Source organism: Oreochromis niloticus, unplaced genomic scaffold, assembly GCF_001858045.2.
Source record: "Oreochromis niloticus isolate F11D_XX unplaced genomic scaffold, O_niloticus_UMD_NMBU tig00000457_pilon, whole genome shotgun sequence".
Lineage (NCBI taxonomy): Eukaryota > Metazoa > Chordata > Actinopteri > Cichliformes > Cichlidae > Oreochromis > Oreochromis niloticus.
The window spans coordinates 144,299-167,513 of NW_020327171.1; the positions used below are offsets into that span (position 1 = coordinate 144,299).

At 41.0% G+C, this 23,215-nt stretch overlaps 2 long non-coding RNA genes across 3 annotated transcripts; one reads left to right on the plus strand and one right to left on the minus strand.

Moving 5' to 3' along the window:
* Nucleotides 1-1,126: 1,126 nt before the first annotated feature.
* LOC109199818 (uncharacterized) lies at nt 1,127-3,473 on the minus strand. Of its 2 annotated transcripts, XR_002060114.2 has the most exons (4): nt 3,129-3,473; nt 2,699-2,846; nt 1,588-1,852; nt 1,127-1,226 (listed from the first exon to the last, which is right to left on the minus strand). It is a non-coding gene; the product is annotated as an uncharacterized LOC109199818 (long non-coding RNA). The 2 variants fall into 2 exon arrangements; XR_003217351.1 differs by lacking the exons at nt 1,127-1,226; nt 1,588-1,852 and adding an exon at nt 2,174-2,412 and having other exon boundaries at nt 3,129-3,469.
* Nucleotides 3,474-20,315: 16,842 nt separating this feature from the next.
* Nucleotides 20,316-21,276, plus strand: LOC112844617 (uncharacterized). The gene is made up of 2 exons (XR_003217355.1): nt 20,316-20,607; nt 20,971-21,276. It is a non-coding gene; the product is annotated as an uncharacterized LOC112844617 (long non-coding RNA).
* The last annotated feature ends 1,939 nt before the right edge of the window (nt 21,277-23,215 follow it).

The window sequence follows — 23,215 nt, forward strand, 5'->3', positions numbered from 1 at the left end:
ATCTGACAAGGATGCCCCCTGGGCGCCTCCTGGGTGAGGTGTTCCGGGCATGTCCCACCGGGAGGAGGCCCCGGGGCAGACCCAGGACGCGCTGGAGAGATTATATCTCTCGGCTGGCCTGGGAACGCCTTGGTGTTCCCCCGGATGAGCTGGAGGAGGTGGCTGGGGAGAGGGAGGTCTGGGCTTCTCTGCTTAGGCTGCTGCCCCCGCGACCCGACTTCGGATAAAGCGGATGAGGATGGATGGATGGAGGATGTCATTATAGCTCAAAACAATATTCCATTGCAGCAACTTGTGCACAACGAAAAGCCCTCCTCAAGTTTTGGACAGGATGGGAAGTCTTTCCAAGAGAAATGACTGTGGTCTTCCACCTGTTTTGAAGTTCTACGTCTTCCTGCACACTACTGTACCTATGAGTCATTTCTGATGGACATTGAGGTGTGTCTCAACTCTACTGACTCAAGTTTTGGTCTGGTTTAGGATTGATTCCATAACCACTTGGTAAGATAAGATAAAAAAAAATAATACAGGTGAGCATTTATGGCTTTTTTAAAAAAAATAAATAAATAAACTGACAAAAAGTTCAGAAAAAAAAACAGTTGTTCACTGTACATTATAAATTACACAGTATGTTTAGTTTATATTCGCTACTGGTACAAAAAAATTTTGTAGGAAAAATTATTTGCATTAAGATGTTACACTACTGTTCTGTGTGCATTTTATTAAATCTACTCAGAGTTGATATGTACTGCACATCCAAGAAATGAACATCATTAAAGTGACAGCCGTGTAAAACAAATCCTGTTTTATAGCCACTCAGTTTTGTTTTGTTGAAAATGAAATTGGTTATGCTGTTTTGAGTCAGTATTAGCTACAAAGCCATAGATGTAGAAACATAAAAAAAATCCTCCTGACATAGAAACTGATTAAATGTGATAGTGTCTTTCTACAAGTGATTTTGAAGGATAGTTATGCAAGAAATAGGGTGCGAACATATTGCACCTGCTTACTTTGAAGAGTTAAGGTGTGGTATCAAACAGAAGTTTGAGTGACTGAACAGTTTCACAGTAGGCATCCAAAGCTTGACTGAGTGAAATGTTGTTTGGTAGCACAGCAGGGTCTCGTTCATTCAGTGCACGTGGGAGCTGAATCTCAGGAATGGTGATCTCATTTGATGGGCGATGATTATGTGGTTCTGTCCAGTCCACACCATAATCCTCATCAACCTGAAAGAGCATGCACATGTCTTAAATCTAAACTGAAGTGGTGTTTCCTGCAGCTGTTCATAGATGGACTTTATTGAGTCTGTCTATGTGAGTTTCTTAGGCATTGGCGACCAACTAATTATTCATTCACCCATTCTAGGTCAGGATTGGTTCTCTTCAGGTATAACAAATTTAACTTTCTTTAAAGTATTGCCATCTATACCTGACAGATGGGATAAAAGGAGAGAATGGCTTGGGAGACACTTCTAATTACACGAGAAATATTTGGTACGCCAACTTGAACAGTAGAAATAAACTCATCTCCACCATAAATAGCAGAGTTTTACATACAAGAACAAATATGGATCAAATAGTCATGTACCTGTGACAAATCTTGTCCCTCTTTTCTGTGCAGCAACCAGAGTTGCAGGGGTGAATGGTTGTTTGCTGTTCTGAGTCCGTGCTGATTCCATGCTTCCTAGAATGACTGAAGATGATGTTGAATGTGATGCAAAAAGCATCTGTGCAGTGCAAACAAGTCAATTTCTTCACCAGGGTTGAGCAATCCTTGAATCTCCAGCTGGGTGAAGATTGTGTACAAAAGGTCAAGGATGTTTTCATATACATCCCTCCACAGGCGCTCAATGCTATAAGACACAGTGAGGGAAATTGTTCATTTATGGTTTTTCAGGTATTTCAACGTCAACAGCCTTCTAAGTCAATTATTAGTGTAGTGGTAATGTGCTGTGAAACCAGTCAATTATGCTTGGAAACCATTTGTTTTATTACAATTGCATGTGTTAAAAAAAAATGTAAGACAGGCCATCAATTTACTTGTCCTTACCGCTGGTTGTGAACACTTCTGCCTGTAATGTGAGAGTTCCTGTGCTCCCCCATTGTCTGCACCATGAAATGTGCAACCTTCACATTCCCCCCTTCACATTGTCTGACCTGGAAAAAAAGTAGAGAAGTTTCATCCGAGTCAGTGAGAGTAACAATCTGAATATAACTACTGTCCAATACAGAGTTTTTTGGCATACTGTATTTGTTAAACACCTCTTACCGGACTCGTGACGGTATGCCATATTGTCTGATTGCTGACAAGAAACCATCAAAAACTGTTGTAGCTTTGTTGTTGGTGGCAGCTTTAAGGTAGACAATTAACCTAGAAAAACCATCTATCCCACCATGGACAACAAATCTCCATCTGACAAGGCAGAATTAAAAAAAACAAAAACATTGTTATGTCCCCAGTTACATTTTTACAGAAGAAAACTTTAAACTTTAAAGTTTTAAAGGAAACTTTTAAAGGAAAATGTAAGACCAATGTTTAAATATGTAAAGCCTTAGACGTGACTATAGCTCATCCTGTAAATTGTCTTGTATGACAGTACATTTAAGATGACATTTACAAACTCAAGGCTTCATTTTACAATTTTATACATGCATCCTGTTACTTAAATGGAATAGGGAAAAGTGATGCAAGTACTGACCGAATTAGTTTATGATTTCCATCGATATGCCAAAGGTGATTTGGTGCTGGTACACTGTACTGACGACGCCTTGCAGTCTGAATAGATAACCGTCGCATCATGACCCCTTCTGGATTGACTTGTCTCATTGAATCCATCAGTCGAAATCCTGATTAACAAACCGATCATGTCTTAGTACTACCAACTACAAAAAGACTGTATTGTAAACACTGTAATGCATATGGGACAGATCTTCATTACTTCAGGTAAGTATCCAGGTGCTGTACAGATTTACTGAGGAGAGAGAATCGTGTACAAACTGGTTCAAAAAGGAACATAACTGCATAACAGGGATGAGAACATGCCTAGTCATTTTTGATGGAAACATTAAAAATGGCCACACTGACACATGTTTTCCTGGTGTTTGGATATTCAAACAATATCAGCTTACTTTGAATGTATATGCCTCTGGATCGTAGATGTCCCATCATCATTCTGCAGCCGGCATTTGGGTGATGACGCTGAATGTCCAGCACTTTTGCATCCAAGTCTTCATCTCCAATAGAAGAATACCTATCGGATTTTGTGCACATAATTTTTTTTTTAGTTTAACAGCAAATCTCAACACAAAGTTTTCCAATTAATAATGAAAGAACTAAGGACGTAAATGTATTCTTGTTTTAGCTTTATTGAAGACACCAGCGAAATCATGATATTTATAACGCTGCTGAAATAGACAAAACCATTTCAATAAACTCGCTATTTAACATCAACTTTGTTATGTGTTATCAGAGAACAATCAGCTGCAAACAGCGATGAAACATTCAACTATGTACTATTTAAAGCACTAATGACCCTGCTTTCTACCAAGATGCGATAAGTAAGTAGCCTGTGGAAAGCTGGTGGGTCTACTCTCTGTGTAAAAGGTTCCTACAGGCTCCACTGGCTAAACGTGTCTCAACGGCGAGATGGCGCCGATAGCTTTAGCCGTAGCTACCCCACTAAGTTTAGACAGTCACAATAAAAAAGCGATAATATTTCAATGTCAAACGTCATAAATAAGGATCAACATCTAAATAATGCTGTGTACAGACTCACACAGGTGTTAAATTACAGCGTAAACTTACCTTAGACCTTCCTCCGTCATTCTCCTCCTAATTGTGCTCAGAGACACAGAAAACATACAGTATCGGCAATTACCCCGATGGTTATCCCGGACAGCACTAAAGTCCTGAGTGCTGCAGCCGGGATTTCAAGACGTGGACGACCAACATTTGAAGACAGTTCTTCCTCGGCGTATTCCAAATGAACACGGCGCTGAATTGATCTTAAACTTTCGACAATGTTGTCATCGATACTAACATCTTGAAGAGCAATTATCATCCCAAGCATTTCAGAAACATCATCTAAACGACTCAGAACAGTATCTACAGGTAAATGATCCCTCTCTATCTGATCTGCTAAAATGAGCAGAATTGACTGAAGTTCACACCAGTCCGCCATCTTCCGTGACTTTTGACCTAGCACGTTTTTGCTAGCTGTAGCAGCCATCCGCAGAGCAGGTATCCAGGAAAACTAGTCGATGGTAAACGATCAGCCAATAGGAGCAAAGGTCCAACCCACTCACACTGATTGACAGACAAAGTCATTCTGCTGAAAAGTCGCATTATGAAATAAATAGGCCATTGGGAAAAACGGGATTTTGAAACAAAGACTGACTTTGAAAAAAGGACATTTTGGATTAAAAACGGCTGGAAATAAATAAAATGCCTCAGGAATAATCTCTGTTATTGTGAAAAATAATGACCATGAAATAATATTTCACAATAATAAGTAAATTTATATAGCAGAATGCAATATATTTCACAATAACAAGCTTTTTTTTCAAAATGTGTTCCATTATTTCACAATATCATTCTCGCATTACATATCTGTGTCTTATTTATTCACATAGTTATTTATTTCATGTGTCCACTGGACCATCTGGGAACTCTTCTTGTTTAGCACTAATAACACAAACACTAAATCCTCCTTCTCTTGTGCTGTTTTGTAGCAGTGTGTACACCTGAGACTGTCACCTGTCTGTCTGTCCTGCACTCTCTCTGTTTCTTTCTCTCTGATTGTGGAATAAAAGTATGAACATGTATTTATAAGTTACACTTGTGTTTGAATACTGCAGCTTATCACACATTTGATTTCCATGTGTGACAACTGCAAGTGTCCAGAGTGAGGACAGACTGAGGGACCCACTGCTGCACATCATCTGTGAGGCTTTGCACCCCTGATGATCCACCAGGACAAACTCAGCAGTGTGTGAGGAAGAGGAGGAGGAAGAGCCAGCAGCAGCTGACAGATGGAGAGAATAGACAGACTGTTCCCTGTTTGTGAAGGACTGCTAGGAAAGTTTAACATAACTAATTGTCTGTCCTGAATCAGTCTTATTAGGTAATGTTCAAATAATGTTATCATCCCAGTGTTTTCAGTGTGGGAGAAAGTAAATGACAACAGCTTCACTTTGTGATTTTGCTCTGGTGACAAAAGTCTGCTGAAATGTCAGATTCTTCTTTAGCTCTTCTACTTTCTGTCGTTTCTGCTCTGCATTCAGGTTTTTCAGCTTATCCTGACGTTTTGTCTCATAGTTTTGTCTTAAATTAAATTCTTTAATTACAGCCACATTAGCTCCACTAATAAGACACACGGGTTTACCAGCAATGTTTGTAAACAATCAGTCTCCCACCGGTGCTGAAAGTCTCTGTTTTCAGAATCAACTTTTCTCTTGGCCATTGTGAGGTGCTAGCTAACACACGTTGGACTTGATTGACGCGGGAATGTTCCCAGTTAGCCTAGCGTTCAGCAAGGAGGCTGCAGCGCTGCATTATGGGATCTGTAGTTTGTGTGTTATTATTGCCTCATATTGCCGGGCCATGCATAACAATAATAATAAATCTATATAAAATCATCTCGCGGTCCAGATATAAATGTCCGCCGGGCCAGATGTGGCCCGCAGGCCTTGAGTTTGACACATGTGCTCTGAAGTGTCAAACTTCTTTTCTCGTTTCTGTGACCTCAGCACACTGACAAACTTGAAGTTGCTAAAGATTTTAAAAAGTGATAATTATATGGAAGAAACGCCTTTTTCATCCGTTTAATCAAACATTTGATGCCTCAGCTGTCTCAGTCCTATAGCGTTCTGCAGCTACAACTAACCTGAGGAGGCTTGGATTTGGCTGCAGGTACACCTGCAGTGCTTTAAGTGGGCCGGTACACGCCGGTACTCAGTACCGCCACTTCTAAATAAAGCTCTTGAGAGTACCGCCACCTCTCCATGCGCCCAGAATGTGCTTTTAGCGTACCGGTACTCTCATTTGCGCATCTGTTATAATCGTTTGGCTGCGCTGCCGCTTTTCAGAGCGCCCTTCACAAGCACGCTTCCTAATTCATCCCACCGAGAGCAGAGACTACATTACCCATACACCAATGTGTTTTACAAGTGAAAAGCGCATGCGTCGCTTTTGCCGTTGTCATGTCAACAACTCAACGTGGTCCGGAGAGGGTGTGTAAAACGCGCAAACAGCTGCTCGGTTAAAATACAAAAACAATGAACACTTAATATGCTCTCCTGGCTTCAGACTCTGAGTAGTAAAAGAACAAGGTCAGAATCAGAGGACTCGCTGGCTGACACCCCACCAAGCCAGAATGATATCGCTGCAGGTCAGACGCAAGCTAATGAAAGCTGCACTAGTGCCGCAGCCGCGGACGACGGCACTTTTGGCGACGACAAGGACGAGAATGACACCATTTCTACCGATGACAACAGCCGCATTAGCGAGCATGAGTGGCCAGAATGTTGGTCCCAAGCACAAGTCCGGTATTTCTCCACAAATTACAAGTGGCTGATCAGCAGAAATCAAAAGTTGGGTTGTAGTGTGTGTAGTCAAGTTTGTGCTCGCGTGGACATGCAGCAAGGGCAGAGAGTGTCGCAGGAGTGGAGTGGGTGCTTAATCTCGTCTTTTGGAAGGGACAAGGCTGCACAACAAAACTCACTACGAAAGAAAATAAAAGAGCACAGAGACTCAATTTATCACAAGAAAGCAGTTGAAATAAAAGAGAAGGCAACACAAAATACAATGCAAAAACACATTGAAGATATGAGAAAGGCTGACTACGCTTCAACTTGCAATGTGTTTAGAACAGCTTATAAGATTGGCAAGCATGGGCGTCCCTTTACAGACATGCCAATAGATGTCCAGTTGCAAGTCTTAAATGGTGTCAAGATGGGCAGAGTTTTGCACTCTAATAACTCATGTGCAAATATACTGGATCACATTGCAGCTGAAATGAAAAAGAAGGTAGTCAATGACATAGTGATGAATGAAAGAAAATTGTGTGTGCTCATTGATGAATCCACTACAATAAGTGGAAAGTCTGTGCTTGTCGTGTGCCTGCGGTCAGCTATTTCCAGTGAAAATCCAGACACAATATTTTTTGAACTGATTGAGCTGCAGGGGACCACAGCAAAGGACATCACTGAAGCACTGTTAGGATGTCTTCATAATAATGGCTTTGACCCTCACTACCTACAGGAACATTTGTTGGCATTTGCTTGTGATGGAGCCTCAGTGATGCTTGGGAGGAAAGCAGGAGTTGCTGCGCAGTTTTGTTCCAAATTCCCTTACCTGTTTGTCTGGCATTGTTCCAATCACAGACTGGAACTGGCAGTTTGTGATGTTTTGAAGGAGGTAGGAGGAATCAACCACTTTAAAATATTCTTAGATCAGCTTTACTCCCTCTACCATGCATCACCAAAAAACCAAAGGGAGTTAACCGAGAGTGCTCACAATGTTGGACAACGTCTCCTTGTGATAGGCCGTGTTTTATCAGTGCGTTGGGTTGCTTCAAGTGAGAGAACAGTGAAAGCAGTATGGGAGAACTACCAAGCTCTGCAGGTACACTTTACAAGTGCTGCTGCTGATACCAGCAGGGACTCAAGAGAGAGAGCAAAATACAAAGGACTCAATGATGTTCTCACTACTGTTTCTTTTGTGGTCAATCTTGGCATCATGTATGACGCTCTCACAGAACTCAGTGACCTCTCAAGAATGCTCCAGAGACGGGACATGACTTTGGATCAAGCCGACAGGCAGCTGGACCGACAAATCCGGGTGTTTGAGTCAATGGTATCCACACCTGGTCCCTACACACAAACTGCCATTGAAGCTGAAAAGGAGAAAATCTTCAGAAATGTATGCCTGCATGAAAATCAGAGGGTTATAAAAATCAACCATGGCCAATTTTTCCGTAGCCTGGCTGAAAATGTTAAGTGCAGGATGACTCCAACAACTTCCTCGCATGTCAGTAAAACCTCATCTGAAAAGACAGATAGTCACCTCCTCTCAGACATCAAGGTCCTCCAGTCTGACTCCTGGCCTGCATCTCTAGATATTCAATATGGGGATGCAGCGGTCAGACGTTTATGTCAGAGATTCAGAGTTGGGGAGAGGGAAAGTGTCCTAGGATTTAGGGAGTATAAAGACCTTAAAGCTTCCAAGACACCAGCAGCCCTGAAGCCGCTTCTTACAGCTGTCCACACCATTGCAGTATCAACAAGTGAATGCGAGCGAGCTTTCAGCTCAATGAATGATACTTTGACAGATAAAAGAAACTCTCTCGACATCAAAAGGCTTTCAAATCTGATTTTCCTGAAATGCAACGGACCACCCTTGGATCAGTTTAACGCACAAACATATGTGCAGACATGGCTGGCACTAGGGAGGAGAAGTGCAGCATCCACAAACTGCGAAGCCCAAAGTGAAAGGAAAGTGGAGCCCAAAACGTGCTGGAACCTTTTCTAGGTAAAATGATTTGTAAAGTATTTCTCATTTTTCATTTGGTGTACTGTGATTGTATTTTGCTGAATCTGCTTTTGTATATTTTTCAGGGGTAAAGAAATGAACCATCTTCAAGACTCAAGATTATGTTCTACTGTTCTATGGTTATTATGTTTGGGTTGCTTCAAGTGAGAGAACAGTGAAAGTAGTATGGGAGAACTACCAAGCTCTGCAGGTACACTTTACAAGTGCTGCTGCTGATACCAGCAGGGACTGAAGAGAGAGAGCAAAATACAAATTATTTTATAATTTATTTTATATACATTTTGTGTAAAAAAAACACTTTACAAGTGCTGCTGCTGATAGCAGCAGTGACTCAAGAGAGAGCAAAATACAAATTAGTTTATAATTTATTTTATGTACATTTTGTTAAAAAAAATTTCAATACCTTTTGTATTTATGTTCAGTAGCTCTTTCTAGTAGCTCTTTCTAAGGGTATTTTTTCAATAACCTTGTGCACATTTTATTTATGTTCAGTAGCTCTTTCTAGCTCAAGCAAATCCACAAACTAATAAAATGATTTATTATTTTGTATAAGGTTGTCTGTTGACTGTTGTATATAAAACCCATTCAATATAGTTGTTGTTACCTCAGGGGAGGCGGAAAAAAAATAGAGTACCGGCACCTCTTTTGGGCCACTTAAAGCACTGTACACCTGTACATCTTTCTCAGCAGCACACATGTGGCTACAATTTAATCACACTTCTTCCTGAGCTTTGCTTCATCACAAGACCAAAGGTGGCATCCCATGTCACAGTCTTATCATCATCCAACAGGACAAGAAACATTTATGGTCATCCTGGTTTTGTGATGCTGAGGCTCAAGACATTCCGATTCATCCCCGCCATACGCCTGTTTGTACGCTCATACACAGTCGATGGGACTGGAACACAATTCAGCAGGATTGCAGAACACACCATGACTGAACTGAGATCATCACAACATATAGTGTGATGGAAATTCAGTTTCCAGTAGCACAGCACCGAGAGAAGTTGCATGTTACAGATACGCTAAGGGAAATGAGAGGAAGGATATAAGCACACAGCCCCACTCCACTGACGACCTGCTGTTGGCCAACACCCTCAACGACTCTTACTGCTGGTTTGATGAGCCATCAAGCAGCCTTGACACCTCCACCTTCCCCAACAATAGAGACACTTTGGTCCATCATCCCCCCACCTCCCCACTCCCACCAGCACAGAGCCATCACCACCATCAAAGACTTCACCCACAGGAGCCCCCTCCTCACTCCACAGCTATGAGGATTTCACACCACCTTCTCCCACTACAACCCTTCATATTCATGAAGCAGATGTGAGGACGCAGTTTAACCCTTTAGACCTACTAAAGAACCCAGTCCGCCTGAGCTTATCTTTATATTTTTACATGTTGTAGTGCCATTTCTGGGAGTATTTTAAATTGCTATACATCAATACAACCATTATATCCCAAATTTTAATCATATGTATGCATTAAGTCATCAGTAACTACATAAATTCCAATAGTGGTATTTTTACACAAATTTCTAGTTAAAATAATTTCAGAGGTTCATCCCTGAAAATTGTAAATGTAAAAAAGTTGCATAAAACAGTTTCCAAATTAATTTTGAGTGTCTTCATAGTTTTATTTTTGAGATACACCAATTTGTATATACTACAGCCACCAACTTTGAAATTCTCATTTACATGACTTATTTAAACATTCTCCTCTTGAATGCAAAATTCTTAAAAACATCTTTTATCCTTTCAAGAGTAAATAAATCTGAAAGCTGTTCCATCCTAAAAGAGTACAACAATGTGTAGTTTATGATGTTCTAAAGGTTTCAGCATCTTTTTGAATTTGTCACATGTGTGGAAAGGTATGAGTGAGCCTTTGTATCATACTGTGAGTGATGCTCGTCAGCACACAAACCCAGAGTTTCTCTACAGGAACACAGAGAGAGTTATTCCCTGTACTGTAAGGACACATTCAGCATTGTGCAGTAAATCCAGATCATCCCAGTGAAATGATTACATGGATGTGAGTGTGGTCGTCAGAGCAGCACTGATCAGTGTCAGGTTATAATGACCAAGGTGTACACAAACACTAAGTTTGAGTGTGTGCAGTGAGACTTCAGTCAAAGCATTTAACTGAGGTGTGAAAAATAAGCTGAACTCTACAGCTTGTTGTGGTCCCCTGTGGCTTGACAGCCTTCCAGCTGTTCTCCAGCATTTTCATTTACAGTCATAAAATATCTCCACATGTTGCTCCTCTTTCTCTCTCTCTGCAGTCCAAATGTGTCTTCTGAGCGCATCTGAGTCACGTGACGGCACAGTAACAAATCCCAGCAGGGCAGGAAGAAGGGGGCGGAGCAAAGTGCATAAGAAGAGGTGTTCACACAGACAGAGCTGCTTTTTCATCCACAGCGAGTAAATAGGGAACCTCCAGGAGAGAAACAAACCAAAGTATCGATCATATACCACTACCAACGTTTGGACCGATATCTGCATCGATCTGCACACCCTTGTCTCCTGGATCGTAGCTGAGATCAGCGTGAACCACGTGGGTCTCTGCTCCCTGACCCGTTTCCTGTGTTTGGAAAGAGTTCCAGCTTCATCACGGAGTTTCTCTCGGTTTGTGGGCTCATCTAAAGGTAAGCACCGAGCTAACTTTAACACTAGATTTACTAACCCTGCGCAAATTTGCAGAAATCCCTTGAACCCAACACAGGGCTCGCAAAATCGCTAGCCCGACGTCCCGGGGCTAGCGATTTTTCCAGTCGGGCTACCAGAATCTATCCCTGCCCTGCCCGTCGGGCTATCATAGGAAGGAAAAATATATGTCAATGCGTTTGCATTCTTTCGGAAATGTAGCTGGGTAAATATGTCATTGGCACCGGTGAACCACTGTCAATATGTGACTAGGGCTGCTCAATTAATCGAATTTTAATCTAAATTACGATCTGGGCTTTCAACGATCATTAAAAATGACTGAGACGATTATTAGCACCTCCCTCGTGCTTTACTCTCGCGCTGCTCCGTGTGGCAAATCGAGCGCACCTCTCTGCGTTTCGAACACGCGGCACAACAATTAAGAGGAGCTAACAGAGGGAAGCTCGGAAAGCTAAGCAGAAGTTATTTGGAGAGGAGAGTGACTGCCGTTGGTTGAAAAGAAAGGTAAAAAAACCCTTCAGTGGTGTGGAAACATTATGGGTTCGCGGAGTCAGACGTGGATCAAGTAGACATAGTGTGTAAACTTTGGTGTCGTAGCTGCACCACAGAGCGACATGGCAAAGTTCACTAAACATAGATGTTTACATTTTATTCTTTATATTGCAAACATTTGCACTGTTCTCAGTATTTGCACACTATTTTATACTATTTTTGACAATGTTTAAAGCCATTATTCAATACATTGTTATTGTTAAATAAATGTCATCAAATAATCGAGATCATCGATTATTGAATCGCTGGATATTGAACTGTAATTTTAAATGGTTTAAAAGCATGTAGAATAGCATATGTAGGCAAGTATATTTGTCCCCTTTTATCAAGAAGCAAAGACAAAAAGGAAAAAGAAAACAAGGCTCGCAAAATTTCTAAATCCCTGGTAGCCCTTCGGGCAGGGACTCTTCAGTTTTTGGTAGCCCAAAATAAATTTAAGTAGCCCGAATAAAAAAGGGAGCAATTTTTTTATGTTTTGTTTCCTGTTTTGTTTCCGTTACACTATTATACTTTAATGTATAATATTGTAACAGAAACAAAACATTAATCAAAAAATTGTTGAAACACAAATTACAATATTGTATAGAAATTACAATCATCAACTCAAATACTCAAAAAATACCTGCCCTGCGTATATATATATATATATATATATATATATATATACACACACACACACACACACACACACACACACACACACAGGGGTAGGCAACCTTTCTGATGGCGAGTGCCATTTAAAATTTCCTCAGAAGTCAGTGTGCCATATGATTGCATTAGCAATAAATTTAATAACGCTCTATATGAACAGTTACACATTATATAGAACCACTTTATAGAATTATATTTGTTTGCAGATGTTGGCAGCTATCAGCCAATAGTTATCAGCTATTTTGAAACAAAAAAAAGACACTTTTTATTCATAACAAGAACTCCATAACAGCAAATGAACTGTACAACAGAAAATACAAATGCTATTTGTGGTCTCCTCACAACAATGATAAGAAAAATAAACTGGGCCAATATGGCATGTTTGTTAATACAGAGACACACATGTTAATGTGATCTCTGGTCTCCCACTCAGAGACACAGGTCTCCCAGTGTCCAGCATTCAGACGGCTACCTGAGGACACTCATGTGAGAGAAAATCTGCTCACACAGATATGTAGAGCCAAATACTGTCAATAAGGCCTCTGCAATGTTCTGAAGACAGTTAAACTTGTCAGGTAGTGATGTCCAGCAGGTGAAAATGCAAGCTCCATGAACACGCACAGCTGTGGATTCTAGCTGCTTCGATGTCGCATTAACTGGCATTAACTCAGCCAGTTACAGAGACAAATCTAGCTGCTCATTAAAGATTTCTGGTTTGATCAGAAAATAAAACATTGGTCCATACACCTGAAAGTCCCAAAAATGCATTGTGTCTCAAGTCTATGGATGCATTTTGACTAAAGACCGGCCCCCCAGATATTAAAGCCATAAAGCCTTTGAATGAAAGCAAACGCTGTTGTGACAGTGATGTACACTGTCTTGTTGGTAAATGTATGATTTCTATTCATTTTACGTCAGATAAAAACTTTGGTTGTAAGCTTCAGATAATTATTTAATAACAGCCAGACATTTTAAATGAGAATAAGAAAGTATTTCTTTGTGCCCCCCTTTCCCTGTTAATGCCCTACCTGGCCCCCTGGCAAAACTTTGCTAGATCCGCCCCTGCACAGTTACCAGCTGTCAGCTACTTAGAAAATGATCCTGGTGTTATTTGTCTCTGAGAAAGTTCATAACTTCCCTTCAACTCATTCATGTCACCTAAAAGGTAAACCTGTTTCTCCATCACCTGTTCAGCTCTGATGATTCAGTAAGGACATCTCCTGGTTTCATCTTCATGTTTCCCTCTCACCAGATATACAAACTGATATCATGACCGGCAGCTTTTACAGCTGTGGCTCCAGAAAACCTCAGCTGATACTAGAAATTAATATTAAATAAATTCTAACAACAGCTCACCAAGCTTAAACGTGCTGCTGTTGTTTAGTGCGACATCCGGCGGTTTCCTCTTTCTGGCGCAAAGTGGGCGATAAACAAACAAGAGAGAAAAGCTGATCAGCTGATCATTGATCAGTTTCATGATTGAAGTAGCAACAGGAGAGAGAGGGGAGAGAATGAGAGAAGAAGAAGATGCAGCTGTGCAGCAAAGACACAATAACTCCAGCTTTGTGTCTTTTTCCATCCTGGCTAAGTACGGGACAAACTGTGTTCCTTTTCAGCTCAACACGAAACGCGTAATAATTTCTCTGAATGCGGGACGATTCCGTTTGTACGGGACGGTTGGCAACTCTACTAACTAACCTTATGAATAAAATAAAGTTCACTATCAATAAAATCATAGCACCCGCCCAGCAGTATATAAATTCCGTCATGCTAGCTAGCACGCAGTACGAGTTATTGTAACTGACTGTAAAAAGTCAGCACAACAAAAATAAACTCCACCTAAACTTGGTTTATATCTGACCCAGATAGACTGCAGGTCATAACTTCTTACCTGAAGTTTAGTTCACCTGACGCTCCGACCGGCGGCCGCCTCGGGTCTCTCCTCCTGCCTCCCCTTCCCTCATCCACCTGCTGGCCTCCACCACTTGTTAATTTTACTGAATCTGTGGAAGCTCCGCCATAGCCACCACCAAACAACTGAGTTATTTTTACACACCGACCAGCGTCTGGCCAATCCACCACCAAAAAAATAAATAAATAAATAAATTTAAAAAAATCATCGGGCCACCGAGCAAATGTCCGGTATGCCCGATGTCCAGTCCAGCTATGGTCGTGCTTGCCATCAGTTAACCCTTCGCGTGCCAACGGTGGCATGCGTGCCTAGGGTTGCCGACCCATATATATATATATATATATATATATATATATATATATATATATATATATATATATATATTATATATTAGGTGTATATATATATATATATGTATATGTGTATGTATATGTGTATATATATGTATATATATGTATATGTGTATATTAGTGCTGTCAAAATTATCGCGTTAATTGTTAAGATCAACGCGAAATGTTTAACGCGTTAAAAAAAATATAACGCTGATTTTTTTAAATTAATTTCCTGTAATCTAAGACCTTTAAACTCATGAGCACCTCTGGAGGAGGGGGCAACAGTGTGCTATGCTGGCGTTTGGCCTGACAGAAATGATTAGAAGAAGAAGAAGTGACTCCATGCTACTATCTCGCTAACACTAGCTAACACAAGCTAACACACGCAAGCATGGATGAGGGTGGACTTTTGGGTGGAAAGTTTCTCTTTAAGAAGTTGCCTGATGGTTTGTTGGACAAAACAAGAGTAAGGTGCACAATTTGCAAAGCTGAATTCAGGTACCACAGAAGTAGTTCATCACTGGCGTATCACCTGAGAGCAAAACACCCAACTGAATCCGCCTCTACGGGACCTCGCCAGTCTACGCTTCAGGAGTATGGTGCTCGTGGACGAATAACAAAAAATGTGAGAGAAAAATTAACCGATTCCTTGGTTGTTTGGATAGCTAAAAACTGCCGACCAGTTAGCATAGTAGAAGATGATGGACTGAGAGAAGTCATTCGCGCTGCATCAGGAGATGTGTGTTACAATCTGCCCTCGAGAGGAACCATTGTGTCGAGACTGCACACTTTGTATGAGGACCAGAGGGCTCAGCAGTCCAGCAAGCTTGTGCAAGTAAGGAACGTCGCTCTCACCGGAGACCACTGGACTTCGGTGAACAACGATAATTACTTGGGGGTCACGGCGCATTTTATTGATAACGACTGGACTGTGCAATCGTTTGCACTAACAGTGAGTAAAACTGAAGAGAGACACTATGCTGAGGCGTGTGCTGACCATTTTCTGAATGTTGCAAACGAATGGAAAATCAAGGACAAGGTAACCACGCTTGGCACCGACAGTGCTCGTAACATGGTTGCAGCCGCCAGACTACTTCCGTTTGAACACATGCCCTGCATGGCCCACATTCTGCAAAGAACGGTCACAGTTTCTCTTAATGACAGGGCATTTGAAAGGGCTTTGGCCAAATGTCGCAAGATTGTTGGACATTTTAAGCATAGTCCAGCAAACGCTCAGGAATTTCAGCATACATTCTTTGTGTTTATTCTGCATTTACTTCATTGTATTGCATAAATGTCTGTTACAATCTTAAAATATAAAGTTGAAAAAATATAATTGGATCCAGGCTATTGATCAAGTAATTGCGATTAATCGCAATTAATAACATAAAATTGTGAGATTAATTAGTTAATTTTTTTTAATCTATTGACAGCACTAGTGTATATATATATATATATATATATATATATATATATATATATATATATATATATATATATATATATATATATATGTATATATATGTGTGTATATGTATATATATGTGTGTATATGTATATATATGTATGTGTGTATATGTATATATATGTATGTGTGTATATGTATATGTGTGTATGTATATATATGTATATGTGTGTATATGTATAAATATGTATGTGTGTATATGTATATGTATATATATGTGTGTATGTGTATATGTATATATATATGTGTGTATGTGTATATGTATATATATGTGTGTATGTGTATATGTATATATATATGTGTGTATATGTATATATATGTGTGTATATGTATATATATGTATGTGTGTATATGTATATATATGTATGTGTGTATATGTATATGTGTGTATGTATATATATGTATATGTGTGTATATGTATACATATGTATGTGTGTATATGTATATGTATATATATGTGTGTATGTGTATATGTATATATATATGTGTGTATGTGTATATGTATATATATGTGTGTATGTGTATATGTATATATATATGTGTGTATGTGTATATGTATATATATATATGTGTATATGTATATATATATATGTGTATATGTATATATATATATGTGTATATGTATATATATATGTGTGTATGTGTATATGTATATATATATGTGTGTATGTGTATATGTATATATATATGTGTGTATGTGTATATGTATATATATATGTGTGTATGTGTATATGTATATATATATGTGTGTATGTGTATATGTATATATATATGTGTATGTATATATGTGTATATATATATGTGTGTGTGTGTGTGTGTGTGTGTGTGTGTGTGTATATATATATATACATATACATATACACACACACACACACACACACACACACACACACACACACACACACACACACACACGAGCGGGGCACAGAAAGGGATTGGCAAGAATACCAGAGGCGCAAAAACACCAGCTACTGGTAGACAGAACAGTCAGCCGAGACTACAAGACCAGACTGACCAACCTGTGCACAGCCTGGATTGATTACAAGAAGGCCTATGACTCAATACTGGAATGCCTAGAATTGTACAAGATCAACAGGACCCCCCATTGAGTTCATCAGGAACTCAATGGGGATGTGGCGTACAACATCTGCTCTCACAGATGCTCTGTCCCCACTGCTGTTCTGCATAGGCCTGAACCCCCTCAGTGAGATCATTAACAAGACTGGCTACGGATACCGACTACGGAACGGAGCGGTTGTCAGACACCTCCTGTACATGGATGACATCAAGCTGTATGCCAAGAGTGAACGAGACATCGATTCACTGATACACACTACCAGGCTATACAGCAATGACATTGGAATGTCATTCGGATTGGAGAAGTGTAGTCGGATGGTAACAAAGAGAGGGAAGGTAGTCAGAACTGAGGGGATTGAACTACCAGAAGGCAACATTGCAGACATAGAGGACAGTTACAAGTACCTGGGGATCCCGCAGGCGAATGGGAACCATGAAGAGGCCGCTAGGAAAGCTGCAACCACCAAGTACCTGCAGAGGGTCAGGCAAGTCCTGAGGAGTCAGCTGAACGGTAAGAACAAGATCCGGGCCATCAACACCTACGCCCTGCCCGTGATCAGGTACCCAGCTGGGGTAATAGGCTGGCCAAAGGAGGAGATAGAAGTCACTGACATAAAGACAAGAAAGCTCCTTACCATGCATGGAGGGTTTCACCCCAAGTCCAGCACCCTGAGGTTGTACGCTAAGTGGAAGGAAGGGGGCCGGGGACTGGTGAGTGTCAGCACCACAGTCCAGGATGAGACAAGAAACATCCACGAATACATCACGAAGATGGCCCCAACTGACAGCGTGCTCAGTGAATACCTCAGGCAGCAGAAACCCAAGAAAGAGGAGGAAGGCGAGGAACCATCATGGAAGGACAGGCCCCTGCATGGTATGTACCACCGGCAGATGGAGGAGGTGGCTGATATCCAGAAATCCTACCAGTGGCTGGACAAAGCTGGACTGAAAGACAGCACAGAGGCACTAATCATGGCAGCACAAGAACAAGCTCTGAGTACAAGATCCATAGAGGCTGGGGTCTATCACACCAGGCAAGACCCCAGGTGCAGGCTGTGTAAAGATGCCCCAGAGACAATCCAGCACATAACAGCAGGGTGCAAGATGCTAGCAGGCAAGGCATACATGGAACGCCATAACCAAGTGGCCGGTGTACAGAAACATCTGTGCCGAGTATAACCTGGAAGTCCCGAGGTCAAAATGGGAGATGCCCCCAAGGTTGATGGAGAATGACCGAGCTAAGATCCTGTGGGACTTCCAGATGCAGACGGACAAAATGGTAGTGGCTAACCAACCGGACATAGTGGTGGTAGACAAACAGAAGAAGACGGCCGTAGTGATCGATGTAGCGGTTCCGAATGACAGCAATATCAGGAAGAAGGAACACGAGAAGCTGGAGAAATACCAAGGGCTCAGAGAAGAGCTCGAGAGGATGTGGAGGGTGAAGGTAACGGTGGTCCCCGTGGTAATCGGAGCACTAGGTGTGGTGACTCCTAAGCTAGGCGAGTGGCTCCAGCAGATCCCGGGAACAACATCGGAGATCTCTGTCCAGAAGAGTGCAATCCTGGGAACAGCTAAGATACTGCGCAGGACCCTCAAGCTCCCAGGCCTCTGGTAGAGGAGATATATATGTGTGTTTGTGTGTGTGTACGTATATATACATATGTGGAGGGAGAGAGAGAGTGAGAGGCGGGTGGGATAGGGGAGGTTATTTAACTTCTTGTGACAGAAGCCAGTTTTTCTCGTTTACTACAAAGAATCGACTCTTAGAGCAAACTTGTGAACTTCACATCACTACCAGCCTCGGGTTTAAAACTAGTGTTAATGGAGGGAGTTTGAAGGTTCAGTTTGTTTCATGACTGCATTTCACACTGTCCCGATCCTTTTATTTGCTGTTTTTTCTCCTCGTACACGTCTCTGAAACATCCAGAGTACATTCTGTGCTAATCTCACTGAGCAGGCGTACAGGCACAGCCAAATGTCTCTAATCTTTGCCCTAGAAACAAGTCTAATATTTATCTGTGTCTGTAAGCATGTTTGCATTGACACTCAAAAGACTGAATGCCAACTCTCATGAGCACATTTGCAATGTGTGTATGAAAATAAGTATAAATACTTATTTAATAAAAGCTCACAAAATACCCCTAATAAAAGGCTGGGTAGAATAATGTATTTCCCACAAATCACTGCCTCTGTTTGTATCTCTGTCACTGCAGGACCAACGTGGATCGAGAAGTCAGCGCTCTCAGGAGGCCGACAATTTAGTTGAAGACAGAAGTGGAAGAAAAAAATACAACCGTGACGAGTTTGGGAAAGATTTTACTGTGAAAGCTTCGTTAAAAATGCATCAGGCCATCCACACCGGAGAGAGACCGTTCAGCTGTGGAGACTGCGGGAAGTCTTTTACCAGGTCTGGAAGCTTAAAAACGCACCAACTCATCCACACCGGAGAGAGACCGTTCAGCTGTGATGAGTGTGGAAAGTCTTTTACGCAGTCTGGAAGCTTAAAAAGACACCAACTGATCCACAGTGGAAAGAGAACGTTCAGCTGTGATGAGTGTGGAAAGTCTTTTACCAGGTCTGGAAACTTAAAAACACACCAACTCATCCACACCAGAGAGAGACCGTTCAGCTGTGGAGACTGTGGAAAGTCTTTTACGCAGTCTGGAAACTTAAAAACACACCAACTGATCCACAGTGGAGTGAGACCGTTCAGCTGTGACGAGTGTGGAAAGTGTTTTACGCAGTCTGGACACTTAAAAATACACAAACTCATCCACACTGGAGAGAGACCGTTCAGCTGTGGAGACTGTGGAAAGTCTTTTACCAAGTCTGGACACTTAAAAATACACCAACTCATCCACACTGGAGAGAGACCGTTCAGCTGTGGAGACTGTGGAAAGACTTTTACCCAGTGTCGAACATTAAAAACACACCAACTCATCCACACCAGAGAGAGACCATTCTGCTGTGGAGACTGTGGAAAGTCTTTTACGCAGTCTGGACACTTAAAATCACACCAACTCCTCCACAGTGGAGTTAAAGCGTACACCTGTGATCAGTGTGGCAGAGCTTTTACTCACAGTTACAGCTTACAGAGTCATCTAGTTACCCACTCTGGAATTAAGGCGTACAGCTGTGACATTTGTGGAAAAACTTTCAGCCGGATAGGGAGCCGAAATACACACCTACGCATTCACACCAGACATGATGTGTACAGCTGTGATCAGTGTGGTAAACAGTTTACCACAAACACAGAGTTACAACGTCACATGTTTACCCACACTGAGGAACGACCTTATAAATGTGACCTGTGTGAGAAGACTTTTAAATCTCCACGTTGCCTGAAAGCACACCAACAGATCCACACCAGAAAGACTCTACACGTGCAGTTACTGTGAGGTATGTATTTATATTTTTATCTTGTCAGCCCAACTGTTTGAACCAACTCTGCTCATCAAAGTGTGTTAGCATGTTAGCAATTCTACTGCATGGAAAGGCAGCTCTGAATGATTATTCAGACTCTAATCACAGGTTTTTAGGGATAGTGTTTGAGAATTGTGTTATTGTTATTGTAGCATTAAACTAGTATCACTTTAATGTTTTTACTCTTATCGTTTTTATAGCACATTAAATTGAGCTGAGTGTGATAATGTAAACAGTTAAATGTAATTGGACTTTGGCAGAGATGCTCTTTATTTCAGGTGACGTTCAGGATAAAAATGTTGAAGGACTGACTTACACTGTCTTTGTGTTTTTGTTTAGAAGCAGAGCGACACAAATGGATCAAGTTCTCAACCCTGTCATCGCTGTGGGAAAGACTTTTGTTGTGACCTTTGTGGAAAAACTTTAAGTCATTGAAGGACTCTGAAAATACATCAACGTAGACACACTGGAGACAAAATGAACTACTGTAAAGAATGCGGGAGAGGCTTCACCACTTCAAAGGACTTCAAACAATATGAACTCCTTCACAGTGGCGTTAAAAAGCATGTCTGCGATCAGTGTGGGTCATCCTTCATCAGTGCACGTCAGCTTGAAAAGCATAAACGAGTCCACACATGAGAGAAACCATACAAGTGCAGACACTGTGACAAAACCTTTTCACAATCATGTGATCATACTAAGCATGAACGCAGACACATGAAAGAGAACTTCATCTGTGAAAGAGTTTGAGTAATCTCAGTTCATACTCCACTCAGAAACGATTCCATGTTACAAATAAATTGTTACGTCTTGATTCCCGCTTTTACGTTAATTTTGTAAACAGTACATTTGCATAACGACTGAAACCGGCCCAATGAATGAACAATGGGCTGTGAGGTCAATTTCTTCATCATTAATATGCAAATTCTTATGAGCATTGATCAACAACCACTGGTCAATGGCCATGAGTACCATTCACAGAGTAAAAATTTGCATAATGATTATGAAGTTTACTGTTACCAATGTTCAAAAACATTTACTAAATTATCTTCTCTGTGCAAACATCAGCGTGATGCAGGACTGAAATCATTGCCATCTCTGGATCACAGTGAATCTGCAGATACAGAAAGATCCTCTTCTGGTTTCAGCGTCAGACTTAAACCCTTGAGATCAGGCTCCACAGAGTTCAGGTGGAGTCTTCTGTAAAGATCTGATGAGGCAGCTATGAATGAAAATGTGCCTCTTGTTACATTTTAAGCTTTCTAAACTGTTCTACTGTAGTGTTTGTGTTGAGTGGTTCGCTTTGTTCCAGCAGTTTGATTAAGAAATCTGTTTCCTGTTATATTTTTATTGAATGCATTGATCCATGTGTTTTGCAGGGTTTTTTTCAGCTTGTTTGTGTAATGAAATCCTGCAACAATTAAACCAAAATTTTATATGTTAAATAAAGAAATGGTTTACTGACAAAGAGTTTGAGCCGTGATGTCATTTCCTGTATATCAGAGCAACATCTGAAGTGACCAGTGTTTAAAGTCAGAGTCAAATTTTGTGTCAGCGATGCTTCACTACGTTATCTGCTAACTGTTAGGGTGTAGAAGGACGAAACTCCCAGGGTGACCAGTGGCAGGAGCTTCCTGATGCAGAGAGTTGAGTGTGGGGGATATAAAAGAGAAGCTGAGGCATCCCAAGGTTAAAGCTGGCATAACTGAACTTTAATGTTTGATGTGTGTTTTGGCTCTCCTGCGCGCAGTAATTAATAGCTTGAACACAGCAGAGCTTGATATAAAGACCTGGGTGACAACTAACTGTATGCTGCTGATTATACTTGGCCCTAAAATACCTAGAAACATGGTATCTAACCAGATACTTGCTCTGGATGGCATTACCTTGGCCTCCAGTAACACCTTGGAATAATATTTGACCAGGACATTAAACAAATATTTAGGGCTGTGTGATGAACCAAGTTGAAAAAGCAGAAGGAGTCACAAGAATTATTAGAAAAACAGAGTTTTCATTCATTTAGCCCAAATATTATATTTACAAAACTAATTAATGTTAAGCTCATAAAAAATGTCAAAGAAACAAAACTGAACTCAGGCAAAGAACTGCAAACTTAACAAACCAAATGAGTGCACAAAGAAATATAACTGACCTAAACAAACATAACTGACCTAAACATGAAATGGCACAGAAGGATAAATATATTGTCTGATCAGACCACTATGACACACGAGGAGTTTTTCCTTTCCAGTCACCTTTCTCACTCACTATGTGTTAACAGACCTCTCTGCATTGAATCATATCTGTTATTAATCTCTGTCTCTCTTCCACTGCATGTCTTTATTCTGTCTTCCTTCTCCCACCCAAACCGGTCGCAGCAGATGGCCCCGCCCCTACCTGAGCCTGGTTCTGCCGGAGGTTTCTCCCTGTTAAAAGGGAGTTTTTCCTTCCCACTGTCGCCAAAGTGTTTGCTCATAGGGGGTCATATGATTGTTGGGCTTTTCTCTGTATCTACTGTACAATATAAAGCGCCTTGAGGCTACTTTTCTTGTGATTTGGCGCTATATAAATACAATTGAATTGA